The sequence below is a fragment of the Chenopodium album genome, chromosome 2 (assembly GCF_948465745.1).
Source record: "Chenopodium album chromosome 2, dcCheAlbu1.1, whole genome shotgun sequence".
In the NCBI taxonomy this organism is placed as follows: domain Eukaryota; kingdom Viridiplantae; phylum Streptophyta; class Magnoliopsida; order Caryophyllales; family Amaranthaceae; genus Chenopodium; species Chenopodium album.
The window spans coordinates 58,664,377-58,678,761 of NC_137835.1; the positions used below are offsets into that span (position 1 = coordinate 58,664,377).

General features: G+C 34.2%; 1 pseudogene across 1 annotated transcript; it reads left to right on the forward strand.

Moving 5' to 3' along the window:
• The first annotated feature begins 112 nt into the window (after positions 1 to 112).
• On the forward strand, positions 113 to 11,823 carry LOC145598938 (AMSH-like ubiquitin thioesterase 1; annotated as a pseudogene). The gene is made up of 14 exons (XR_014103662.1): positions 113 to 453; positions 2,037 to 2,101; positions 3,024 to 3,099; positions 3,257 to 3,457; positions 3,546 to 3,637; positions 5,094 to 5,199; positions 5,272 to 5,318; positions 5,900 to 6,233; positions 7,645 to 7,734; positions 7,824 to 7,886; positions 8,000 to 8,074; positions 8,845 to 8,907; positions 11,342 to 11,394; positions 11,491 to 11,823. The product of XR_014103662.1 is annotated as an AMSH-like ubiquitin thioesterase 1 (transcript).
• The last annotated feature ends 2,562 nt before the right edge of the window (positions 11,824 to 14,385 follow it).

Below are 14,385 nucleotides of genomic sequence, written 5' to 3' on the forward strand. Positions count from 1 at the left end.
GTTACTTCACTACTTGAACTGAAATTATTAGGATATGCAATCCATGCTCACCCCCTACACCCTCGTAATCTCTCCATTGTTATTTGTTACGGTGTTACCTAAAGAAAAAACAAAGAAAAAACCAATTTCACGCTTCAAAATAAAATAATGCATAAATGTATACCAATTATGCCCTTGGTGGAATTCTGAATGACCTTGTTACTTGTATCATCTTTCTTCTCTTTTCTCTCTCTTCCTCCGTCTCCCTCCTCCGCCGTCCGCCATTGACGCGCATCTCCGGAGCTCCAGCTTAGATCAATCGAAGTTGAGGTTTATTCGAATTCTGCAAAAGTCGAGAAGATGAGGCCATCTTCTGGACGTATCGACATTGCTGCTAACGCTAAGAAGCTTGACGTCGATAATCGCATTTCACTGCGTATCTACTTCAGGATCGCCGATAATATACTCAGACAGGTTACTCTTCTACTTCAAATCTGAATTAAATTTTCTGTTTAATTTTATTAATGATAGATTTTCGCTGTTTTTGGGGGTTGGTGAATTTTAGTTGATCAAAATTACCTAAAATTGAGGTTGAACTTTGTGTTGTTTTCTATGTTATAGTAGAATTTGGGTTGGTTTGGTTATAACTGACTTATGAGTGATTTGTGTAGACAAAAAATTGATTGTGGAATAAGTGGAAACAAATTATTTCGTGGAAATTGAAGAATTTTCTATTTTCAGTAGGGTTTTTGTAAGTTTTGATATGAAATCGAGGGAAGTTTTCTGAGATTTGGTTAATTATCTGTATATTTTATTGTACCATTTGCTTGTGTAATTCTACCTCTATCAAATTATTTGTAACGATTCGACATTTTCTATTCATACTTCATGTCAAATCGTTGCAAATAATTTTAAACGAAGGTAGTATGTGTATATAATGAGCTATGCATTGGTGAACGTAACAGAGCACTATATTGGAATATATGTATTCAAAAATCTGTGGAGTTTGATTGTGTTCTTAATTATAATATGACCATTAGATTTGTCTTTTGGAGGTAGTGTATATTGATGCCAGTAATCAGTATTGAGGATATTAGATGTTGCATAAGTCAGTTACATTAATGTAATCAGTTATGTGAGTTGAAGTCTAGGCTCTTATACTTGTTCATTTTGGTTTGGATGATCGAAGAAGGAAATCATACAGAAGAAAAAGTCATGTTAGAGCTGCATTTCTGATATTGCTTCGGCTATTATCATTTTAACTTATTCAAAAACTTCTTACTTATTCTTGTTAGAATCAAAGAACTATTAATACGACTCTAATTGACTTGTTTTATAGCCAGTTGTTAATTGCAGTAATTGGAATGAATTTAAATGTAATTGGGAAGCTGTGTGACATACTTACGTCTATAGTAATGCAATGTCACCCCAAACTTGTTTTCCTTCATAAGTTCATAAGTATCCTCTATGATAATGAAAGTTTTTGAGGAAATAACGGTTGTTTGGATTGAACTAGTATTGCCTATATACCATAGGAATGGACACTAATATTCTTACAGATTGTATACAATTTCATTTCCATTATTTGTTACCACTTATTGAATTAACCATAGCAATACCTCACATAATAATGTTGTTACCTACATATTGCTGTAAAAATATGATCTTAATTTAATCAACCTAGGAGATCAAGACAAACCACACTAACTTGAAAGATTCAAACCACGAAGCAAGACGTTAATGAATTTAGACCAAATCTTCGTATTTCTGATTAGGAGAACGAAGCCTTGGTAGTGATTTGTAACTTAGAAGTTATTAGGAATTATATTAGGTTTGGTTGTTGAAGCCTCCATACTACTGATGATGATCTGTCTATGTAGTTATTGGTTAAACGGCCATCGAATAATAATATAAAAAATGATAGAATGTGCTAATTCTAGTCTGCTAAGGAGTTGAGTTATCTACAATTTCAAGTAATTCTAATTACTTATGATGTTTTCCTTTCCTGTTTTGAAGCCTTTGTTTGCTGCTTAATATTGCTACTGTGACTTTTACAGGCTACTATCTTCCGGAATGAGAAGAATATTATAGACCTCTATGTCATGCTTTTACGATTTTCAAGGTAAAACCATTTTGCCTATCATTATTAAAGGTTAATTTTACGCACTGGCTTTATAATTGACATATTTTTAATCATGGGAATATTATATGTGGATCACATTGTGGAAATGCTTGATATATTGTAGCCACGATCAACTTCAGGTTCCTTTTGTTGGATAGAAATATTGATGTAACTTTTATGGGACAAAAGGAATGTAAAAGAATATGAAAGGTTACTTTAGGATTTGTTTTGTTCACCTTATTTTTAATTACTTCAGGAAAGATAAATGCAGATCAGTTAAATTCGGGAAAAATAAGTTCAATTGAGATTAAAAAAAAAATTATGACAAGTTCTACTCAAGAAAAATGTGGGCTACTCAAGTTCAATTCATAGAAAATAACTTAATTACTTTGTTATTTGACTCTTCCACTATGCACATACTATGCTTTGATATTCTTAATAAGTTCGTTTCAATTCATGTTGTGAAGATATCAACTTTTAAACTTATTGGCTAGCGTCAAAGTCAAAATGTTGTAAGAAAGTAAGAAGTTCAATTTAAGAAGAATAAGTTCATATTAGTAAGATTCTATGAAGTCATGATAAGTGAGAAATCAAGTGAATAAATCATAGCAGTGTACTGGGGATTACATTGAACTTACTAATTAATCTCGGTGATTAATAAATAGTTTCCTTTCCACCCTCAATATATCACAAAAGCACCCTTAAATGTGTAGTATCCCCCCTTCCCCCACTCCTTCCCTTTTGTCATCCCTCCCCAAAGTCTGAACCTCCTATAAAATTTAGGGTAATATTTTCTCAAATATCAAGATATTGCACTATTGACAAAGATCTGAGATTTACCTATTGCTCCCCCCAAATCACATCTGCTATACATGTTGATTTGTTCTGACTTGTAATTTTTTTTTTTTTTTTTTTTTTTCAGTTTGGTATCTGAGACTATTCCTCGCCATAGGGAATATGCATCATCTCCACAAAGCAAAAAAAGTTTATTGAAAAAGGTGATTAAAGAATAAAATTACATGTATGTTGTTTGCTTTTCTTATGTTTTATCTTAGTGTAGGCTTTCAGCTGTAGAAGATTCAGAAAAAACATATGTATACTATGAGTGTTTAACTTTCTGTGTGGTGATTTATTTTATTTGTTTTATTTGTGCAGCAATTGATAATTGCCTTGAATGAATTGGAGGCTCTGAATCCTGCTGTTAAGCAGATAATTAAAGAAAATGAAAGAAAGTCCATGTACCAAGTTATTGGATGGAATCATAATGATCGTCCCAATGAAAATCATTCTCTTAGTTCTTCTGTGCAATGGCCTCTCATCAATGCACCCTCTCCAATTAATAGTCAAGTAGTTAAGGTACATTTGTGTCTCTCACTATCTTTTTTCTGGAATCGAAACTGGCTTCTGCAAAAGTTTCTGTACTCACATTTCTATGTTGTTTAAGGCAACACAAATATTTTCCAGGGGTGCATATGGAGGTTTAAATGCTCAGCAGAATGTTTACACCATCCCGGTGGAAGAGAAATTTAACAAATTGTATGTCTTAGCATTTTTAGCAAGATAAAAGTTTCATGCAATATTCTCTTTGCTCTATAGTTTGACAAAATCTGTATTTTGTGTATGCTACATCAGTTTATACTTTATATTGCTGTTGTTAAAGCATCAAGTGATATTAGTAATTGAGAATTGAGATACAAAATTTTTCTTGTCTAGAGTTAAAGTTCATTATCTGTTAGTTCTTCTTTCTACAACTTGCCTTGTGAGTTTTAACCCTTGCATTACCTGTATTCTAACTTTCTGAGCAAATTGTTCTTTTTGATGAGGATTTATATCTGCAGCTTGTTAATTTTTAGATACAAAAGCCTTTTTCTCCTTATAATTATAATTACCCTGGGACAGATGTCACAACTCTGTTGGTGTCTAGAATTTAACATAATAGTTCCAATATGGTTTTGTTGTTCTGTATCTGACGTAAGTAATGTGACAATCTGAGGTACTGTGTTGGTTCTGGATCTTGACTGTTATAGTTTGGTTTGCTGCTGCTGAATTTACTTTATTCATATTATTTATATTTATTTATTTATTTTTAATAGAATTGTACCACATCTGTTCATCTGTTTGGGATTGTTTGGTCAGGCAATGAACATTTTAACTTGATTTATGGTCTCATAACCTTCTTGCCAACACATAGGTTTTTCTCATGTTTTTCTTCATTGTAATGCATATCACATCTTTCTATATTCAAATCATCATGAACCTTAGTCTATCTGGAAACACAGGTTTGACTTAGTCTATTGACACTGAAATAATCACTTTTCATATAAATAGTCTTTTCTACCCTGGCATTGACTTTTCTCAAAATTCTATTGAGGAGTATAGTATCATGCATTAAAGTAGTACCAAGGGAGTCTGGGAGTGTATCTTGTGTACAGTTGGAGGGCCATGAGCACCAAGTACGGCAAAATTATGGTTCGAAGTTCTAACTATACATCAGTCTCGTCTAAATTTTCGAGCTGGAAAAGTTTTACCCTTGAAAGTTTGCTAATTTTTGTTCCAAACTTGCAGCACCATACTGCCTTCACCTTTGTTCCCCTTCTTTTCCAGTCCTTAAGCACATCTTTGTGCTTTCCAGGTTGCACCAGCTCATTTTAAACTAGGCTAATTGTTGGTGAGGAATAACTGAGGATGATAATTGTTTATTTTGATCACAATCCTTTTGCTTGTTAGTTTTGATCCTGACATTGACTATAGTATTCTATAGTAGGTTCACGCAGTTGTTGGTTAGGTTGCATCAGATTTATCTTATTGAGCTAAATGATAAACAACTAAGATTTTGATGTTGTTATAAAACTGCAGTTACAAATTGATGTTAGGAAAGGTTGTAACAAGTGAAACTTAGAAAGATCTTTACCTGCCAATTATCTTTTTTCTTGCTTTCTATAGCCATATATTTCCTAAATTTTACTGTTGGGTTGTGTTGATGCTTATACAGATCTGTTTCCTTTCCCCGTCCAAAGGAAGAGACACTTTTGAGGCACTCAATTTTGGGACCAAATGGGCTCTGCAGGCAGTGGCAACCACCCGTTTCTGATAAAGGGGTACATGGCCATAGAATTTGATTGATTTTCTAATTGCCAAAATGTTTGCTGATTTTTCTCTGATGGATGCAGGTTCGATATCCCAGTAATATTGATACAACTCCTGTTGAGATTCCAAGGTAGGTCTGATGGTTATGTTCTGTCGGTCTGTCCATGTCATCTATTTTAACTACTATGAGTTGATATATTCTTTACCAATTGTTTCTGTCAGAAGAAAAAAATATCAGTGTATATATGTATCCCTGGATGTAGAGACGTATATCAATGTTTTACTGCAGTATTCTAGTTGATACGTTTGCTAGTGGGTGTGGGTGAAGGAATTCTCATGTTTAATTTTATTATGTGTTGTGCAGTATGGAGATGCATTTTAGTATTCTTTCATTTCTGTGCATCATAGAGATACATTAATGACAATCGTCTTGTAGATGTGTGGAACCAAACCTATCAGTATCGTTTTCTATATAACAATGATAATTCAACACCCCTAGAGATGGTGTCATGGCATTATATGTTGGAGATGTCATTGTACCCAGTTTTTTAATTGCTTTATGGGTTGGTAGTTAACTCTGAAATATCCTATTTAAATGGTGCTTGTATTGCATAAAAGAAACTGCAGTGATTTTTTACTGTTCTGTCCTTTCAGCTTGGGGTTTATTTTGTTTGTTATTTCTCTTGTTCTGTGGTTTGTGTTGACAAGCAGGCTCCAACAGGTCATGGCTATTGAAGATGTAGTTGCAGCTAATAAAGATGAAAGCACTGTGGATTGTGAAAAACCAATTTTGCAACCTACAATTGAACCTAGTAGTTATAGTAGTCAGAAGCCACAAGATGACGAAAAGCCAATGATTTCATTTGAAGAACCCGATGTTCCTGAAACTGTTATTGTGAAGCAACCTAGCCCTCCGCCTGTGCTTGCAGAGGTGCAAGACTTAATCCCTTCTGAGCCACCTCTAAAGACTGAAAAGCTTGACACAATGGACAATTCTTTGCAAGATAGTTTGCTTCAGTCAGAATCTCCGATGGAGCTGCACATAGTAAGAATGTTAGCTGCCTCTTTGTTAATTCGACATGTTGGTTTAGTTTTATTATATTTCATCCAGTGGTTTATTTGAATTGTTTCTGCCTTATGCCATCTCAGAGTAAATATCTATCTGTTGCTTTTGCTTAGTTTTTGTTGGGGTTAGGGTGAGAGATTAGAAGCAAACTAGAGCTGTTAGATTAGATCTTTGCCACCAACTGATATTCCTTTTTAAGAGAGTATAAATTACTATTGGCTAGGATGGTAAGAAGTGTGAGTTATATCCATGAGGTTTAGTGTTCGAAGCTTGTGGGATACCATTTTTTTTTTTCTTTCTCATTAATAATGATATTGTATAATTGTTGTAATGCTAGATAATGGTGACGTGGCGCAATGCTAGTTATATGATGATGTGGCACAATGATAGTAGAGATTTTATGTGGCACATAAATGTTTATAGGAACACTTTTTAAATTTATAAAGTATAGATTCCTATGAAGGATGTATGGGGTGTGGTATTGTGAGCGAGAGGGTATTTTGCATCTCTCTTTCTTCCTTCCTTGAATTGCACGCCAAAATGAAGCATGTTAACTATAAACGAATGGAGGAAGTACTGATTTTGACCCTTTATATTTTTATAAAAAATTTATTCCTCATATCTCACACTAATAACATGTCTCACTCAGTCTTCTTTTACTTAATCGTCCATTAATTACACCCACTCACTTTTTCCAAGTTTTCATAGAAACAAGAATCCATTAGTTAGCTGAACTTTTGGGAACGAAGGTTATATAGATATAATTTTTATTTTTGCCTATCAAAACTTTGCATTAAGGGCCATTTTATCCTTCTCAAATAGTGGTAGTATAATTAAAATTCTTATACCATGTATAAAATTGTTTAGAATATGAAGATGACTCTCCATAGTCCATAGTACTCCCTCCGTCCTTTGATACAAAGCTTCATTTCCTTTTTTGGTAAACCAATATGCAATGCCTCATTCTACTTAAAAGTTGTATTTTTTGACATTATTACCCTTTTTTTTATGAGTTGTCATCTTTATTCCATTACTTTTTTGTACTTTTAACATCAATTCCCTTATCTCTTCAATTATTCCCTACTACTTTTTCTTTCTCTCTATATCTCTCTAACCCCACATGCATATATGTACTTTTAATCATTAGTTTTAAAGAATTTACTACTTTCTTAATTCCCGTGCAAAAACCAAAAGAGGCTTTGTATTAAAGGACGGAGGGAGTACTAAAAAAGATTTAAAAAAAAAATAAAATTACACGTTAATTTTATCAAATTTACACTTTTTTCTCCCCGATTTTAACTAAAATCAGTAGAGTGTATATATTTATTTATTTATTCGTTTATTTATTTATGTATCTACTTTTCTGAATGATTTATTGTGCTGCTGACAGTCGACAAGTATGATGGATACTTTCTTGAGATTAGCTAAATCGAACACCTCAAAAAATCTGGAGACATGTGGTATTCTTGCCGGTTCGCTTGTAAGCTCTTCCAACTATTTGTTTTTTTTAATTCTACAATATGATGGTTGGTGAAATCTTAACATTATGGCTTTTTTTTCCCTCTGTAGAAGAACAGAAAGTTCTATATTACAGCTTTGATTATTCCGAAGCAGGAATCAACATCCGACACTGTAAGTTGATTTAAATTATACACTTCGTATATATGTGCATCCCTATTTCTTATGAAATATAAAGTTTTGATCTTTCTATATTTTAATCAAGCCTTTCTTGATCGTATGACTAGTGTCAGGCAACAAATGAGGAGGAGATATTTGAAGTGCAAGATAAACAATCGCTTTTCCCACTGGGATGGATTCATGTACAATGATCTTATTATTATTCTTAAATTTGCTATTATTTTTAATTCGTGAAATCTGTTGAATAATTGGTTGTTTTTTGCTACCATGTGTGTTCCTCAATTCTGCTCCATCTTCCTCTCTGTTTTTCCCCTTAAAGTATAAATCTACAGTTCCTTTTTTGTCCATGATACATAGAATTTTGATATGAAAATTCTTTGCTGACGTTTTTCCTAATCCTCTGAGAATTCTCAGAAATGGTTAGTCTGTACACATGATATGGCATACTCTAATTCTGGAAATATGAATGATGACTAAGTCATATTTCTTCTATTGATCATCTGTTAAAAGTTTTGCATGCAAGTATGGAAGGACCTCTTTCCATTTCTTCACTTTCTTCATTTTACAGTGGTATATACATTGTGATTTTTAGCACCAGTTGTATATGATTTTTATATTAGACTTTGTCCAGTGCTGCATATTTATCTACATTTTTTAATCATTATTGTTGTCATCACAAATATAATCAATTAATTAGCAATCAGCATCACCTTTTTCTAGATAATGGGGTTTCGTTTTGTAATCCTATGCTCTAGCTGTAAAATTGTGTCACGGCAACTAAATAGGCAAATTTCTCTTAAATGGCTAATACTAGACTGTGAAAATAGTTGCCTTTGATCTGGAGACTGTTGAATTTTTCATCTTATATACTACGTACATTTTATGCAATATTTTCCAAGTAATGGAATTCTTTCATGAGAAACTAATGTCCATTGCATGTTGCTATTGCCAGACTCATCCCACACAGTCATGTTTCATGTCATCAGTTGACATTCATACCCATTACTCATATCAAGTAAGTGATTCCTAAACCTTATAATTACTTATATTTCTCTCTCTATTTTTTTTTTCTTGGGGGTTGGAGTTATAATTTTTGAACGAGCCTGAATTGTCAAAGATGTTTTAAAGATCTTATCATATTGGCTGTATCCTAGGTTGAGTTATGTTTTCTTGTGTCTCTTAATCATCTATATTTTCCAAGTTGATCGGGGACATTTCACAAATGATATTGAAGTTATCTGCATGAAGTATAGTGATAGTTGGGCTCTGGAAAACTTTGTACGAAGTATGAGTTACAAGGTCCACTGAAAGCTAGGATAAATATTTCTAACTTTTGCCATTCTTCAAGAAATGGCCTGCGACTCTGAGAGAGATATATAAATATTGATGAGAAATGTGATGGTTAGCTGAGAAGATGTAAGAATACATAGAAACGTAAACACCTTTGCTTTAATTCTCTGTATTTAACCTAAAAGTTGAAGACCATTTTCTTTAGGTATATTGGAGAATGTTACATTTATTTGCTTGCCCTGAGCAGATTTATGGTCCTGTGCTTTTCCAACGAGGCATTTGGCCTCAAGAAGCCCCTTTTAAGAATATGAGAATCCCAGTTAAATTTCTTCATTCTATTCTGTTGGAAGTTCACTGGACGTTTTATATTGGAGAAATTTTGCAAACTTCATAGCTTCCCGAGTTTATTTTTATCAATTAACATATTGCAGTTGAAATAGCTTTGCTTTCTCAGCTTTAATGAAAACAGAAACATATCTGAATATGTAGTTAATATTTTTATATTGCCTGAATGGTCAAGTCCACTCGCAGGAAATCTTTAATTGTATTGTGTTACAGTATCTGCTCTTCTAACTGACAATAGTTTAGTTCAATTTCATTGTGGTACAGGATCTGTCCTCTAGGGCTTATACAGATAGCTTTAGCTATTAAAAACTCAAAAAATAATATATAAAGGAAAATCTGTTAAAAAAAAACCTTTTAAAAGCTTTATCATAAAAGAAAACCCAAAGTTAAAATTTTGTTGTTTAAAACAACCTAGTACCACTAATTCACTTCTAATTTTTTCTAATTACTCTATAACTCTTACTTAACTATTTAATATTTAAATTAATTTATAAAATAAAAAATTATAGAAAACCACCACCCCACCACCAGTCAGCCATCCCCTTCCCCACAGCAGCCCCCACCCCCGGCGACCCACCTCTACCGCCGGCTGTCCCCTTCCTAAACCCTGGCAGCAGCCTCCTTGTTCTTCTTATTCTTTTTCAATCTCTCTCTTTTTCTCTCTCCTCAACCTTCAATGCCTTCAATAATGGCAGCTACTTCCACAAATCCTTCATTCTCTCCTTTCCCAACCCTTTCTTCCAAAAACCCCAATCCTTCATTTACGCACCACCTCAGCCACGAAAACCACCATTAATGTAATCAAGAGCCTCAAAATTTTTAGAGTAGTCAAGGGTAAGAACAGACCTCGAGGAGAGAGAAGATAAGTGCATATGAACATCCCGGCGGTTGTCTACATCTTTTGCGGTGGCGATTGTGGCGGAGAAGACATGGAATTGGGTTATGCGGTGATAATTATGGTGATTGGGGGCTGCTGCCAGGGTTTAGGGAGGGGGAGGGTTGCAACGGGGGTAAGGGAGGAGGGTCGGCCAGTGGTGGAGGTGGGTTGCTGGGGGGTGTGGGAAAGGGAGAGGGTGGCTGACTGGTGGTGGGTGGTGGATTTCTACTTTTTTTTTTACTTTATAAACTAATTTAATTATTAAATAGTTAAGTAAGAGTTATACAGAAATTAGAGGTTAATTAAGTGAATTAATGGTATTAGGTTGTTTTAAACAAAAAAATTTTAACTTTGGGTTTTCTTTTACGATAAAGCTTTTAGAAGGTTTTTTTTTTTTTTTTTTTTTCGCAAATTGGTGCATTTTTGAACCAAATTTATTCTGAAGAGCTGTCATTTTATGATATTTAACCTAAAAGGTTTTTTTGTTACAAAATTTCCATAAATAAATAATTAAATTGGAAGTGAAGAAAACATAACAGATTTATTTTTGGAAAGCTATTCATTTATTAAGTAATAATGAAAGAGATTGGTGTCCATGACTTTATAGTTCATTGTGAAGCCAAACTAATTTTCTTTTTATGGAAAGAGGGGTTGGGGGGGGGGGGGGGGGGGGTCAGGCACTCAGGCTACCTGCGTGAGTTAAACAAAGAATAACATAGAGGTGTTGACATGTATTGTATAGGGAGCAGGCGGGGTTAAGGATTTAGTGTTAGCACTTAGGCCATGCCTGTTTTTCGAAGTTCTCTGTTTAACATATTTAAATATGCTATGCTGGCAGTAAATTGACAATGCGAAAATGTGACAAATTATGCTTGGATATGATTTTTGATCTGGCAGATATATTGTAGATATGACAGAAATCTTAATGTCTTCTCAGGTCATGTTGCCTGAAGCTGTTGCGATTGTTATGGCACCAAGAGATAGAACCAAGTACGTTACTTGTTACTGAACCACTTTCTATTGGGATTATTGCTGTGATTCTGTGTTTGTAGCTATCTTTGTAACATTTATTTCTTTCCCATGCAGAACCCATGGCATTTTCCGATTGACAACCCCTTGGCGGTATGTCGGTTATTAGACATTGTGATCGGCGTGGATTTCATTCACATGAGCAGCCTGCTGATGGTGGGCCCTTATACAAACAATGTACAGATGTATATATGAATCCCAAGTTGAAGTTTGATGTTATAGATCTTAGATGATTATTGATTTAACTCCATGAATTTTCCCCCTCCCCCATTTCTGCTTTGCCTGAAGGCATTGCGTTTTTCTTTGGCTTTGTAATTGTCAGATATAACATATTAACAGTACATATTGTAAATTGAGAAAGTAATAGATTCATTTCGATTTTCTTGTCTACTAGCTTTTGAAAGATTTGATCATGTTAAGAATAAATCATTGTACAATCCCTCTGTTACATTTTGTTGTTCTTGAATTGATTGTGCATAGTTGGACAATCCCTCTGTTACATTTTGTTGTTCTTGAATTGATTGTGCATAGTTGTAAACACGTTTTTAAATTTATATACACCAACCGTATTAAAAGAGTAAGCAGAAATTTTGGGTATTATATAGATGGGCATCACTAGCTCATCCCTTGCTTATATAATAGAGATGTGTTTAATCGGATAAATAAAGTGCATCAGAATATTAATTGTTGATGGTGTTTCATGGATCCAACGTAGATAAAGTTCACTATAGCCTGAAACTTCTAAGAAGCATAGGTAAATGAATCTTTGAATTGAGAAGAAACTATAGAGTACACGTTTTTTTTTCAGCATTTATCAATGTTGTTTCAAGTCTGATATGCCTCGTTTGGTTTAAAGTAATATGAATTCATAGAAAATGTTTTAGGCTTTTAGCCACACTTTTCACCATCCTACGTATCTTCTTTTTTACTTTCCTCTCATATATTCTCACAATTTCACTTCTATATTTTGTCTATAATCTCTCTTGTAAAAAATCAAACAAATGAAAACTAAGGACTTGTTTGGTTGCCTAATAAATTCATGGGAAGTTTATTTTCCTAGGAAATAGATTTCTATATACTTGTTTGGTTGACAATTATGTAGGAAGTGAGACTTCATAGGAACTTCTACTTCCCACAAAATGGAGGAATTAACTTACCTAGTCCCCCCTAGGTAAGTTAAACTTCCCATGGGAAGTAGAAATTCCCACATTCAACCAAACAAATTTTGACAATTCCTACGAATTACAATTTTATGTGCATTGAGTTTTCATGGGAATTTCTACTTCCTCCATTCAACCAAACAAGCTCTAATTTGTAATTTTTGGGTTTCATTGAAATTATGTTTTCCATAAAAACTAATTTTTCATTGAAATATTTACATTAAACCAAATGGGGCCTTAATGTATAACAGTATAAGAGCACTAATATATCTAATTATGCATTTGTTTTCCTTAGGTATAAGTAATAGTTTGTAATTAACGCTAAAATTCTAAAGGTTAATATTATTACAAGGTATAATATATAACTAGATTTTACTAAACCAAAAAAATATTGTATGAATCAGGTAAAACCTGGAGGTGATTAACTGATTACGGATGGACTGGTCTTTGCCCATAATTTTGGGGGTTGTTAAACAACGCTCCCATTTTACGGAGTACAAGGCACCGCTCGCATTTTAATACGAACTTCCGTATTTACCCCTCGTAAATAAATACTCACGACACTCACAACACTCATTTCTCATTTCTGAAATCACAACTCTCTCATAACTTCATTCTCATTTCATCTCTCTAAAATTAAAAAAAAAAAAATTAAGTGAAAAAAAAAAAGAAGAAAAAAAATTATAACTAATATCAACAAACAATTACAACATTGATCACAACAACAATAATAATACTAATACTGATTACTCAATTAATCACAAAATTAATAATAATCATAATAAAAATTATAATAATAATACAAAGATTATAAAAATAAATTTGATTAATTAATCAATTCAAAGAAAAACAAAAAATAAAAAAAATTAGATCCACCTGAAAAATTAGGATCCACCTAGGTGGATCCACTTAAAATTTTTGGATCCACCTAGAAAGATCTGGAAATTCTGGGCGGATGTGGAGATCCACCTTAAATTTCTGAATCTACTAATGAGTGGCATTTATGTCAGGGCTCATATTAGTGGTTTTTCCCACCACTACTACAAAAAGCGTGTTTTTATTGTACCCTCTTTCTTATCTTTAGTTCTTCTTCTTTCCTAGTTTTTATCTCCTTTGTCTATTTTCTACCTTGGTTTCCTTGTTTGTGTATTGTAGGAACAATGGTCTTGAAAAGAAGGTCTTAGCTAAAGGATGCGGTGCGCGACCTCTGCGAGAGAGCACACATGAGTAATGCGCGAGCGTGCACTACTGTGAGAAGGCGCACAAATAGAAGCTCCAAGGGATTCAAGGCAGACTGTTTTGCGCGACCACTGCGCGACATCTGAGAAGGCGGGCACCAGTGCTGCATGTGAGAACCCGCGCACATAGAGGAAGAGGATCAGAACAAAGTTTGATTATCTTGGGCGCCTGCTGCACGACCTTGGAGAGGGCGCGCACTATTTCTGCGCGGGCGCGCTGTATTTTGTGCAGGCGCGTCTATCTGGGTTTCACTTCTCCGTACCCATGAAGTTGCGGGCGCACGGAAATTGGAGAGGGCGCGCAGAATGCGTGCGTGGACGCGCATCGCCGGGTTCCAGCTTTTACTTCGCCTTGCTGCGGGCGCGCGAAGAGCTTGAGAAGGCGCAAGGTCTTCGACTTCTTCTTTTCTAAGCACCCATATATATATATAGTCCGTACTCTCCTTTTGATGTAATTAGATTATCTTAGCTTAATTTTCTGATTTTTAGCTTAATCTAGAGAGAGAGAAACATCCTTAATTTTGGCATTTTAGAGAGAGAAAGTGTGGATTCCT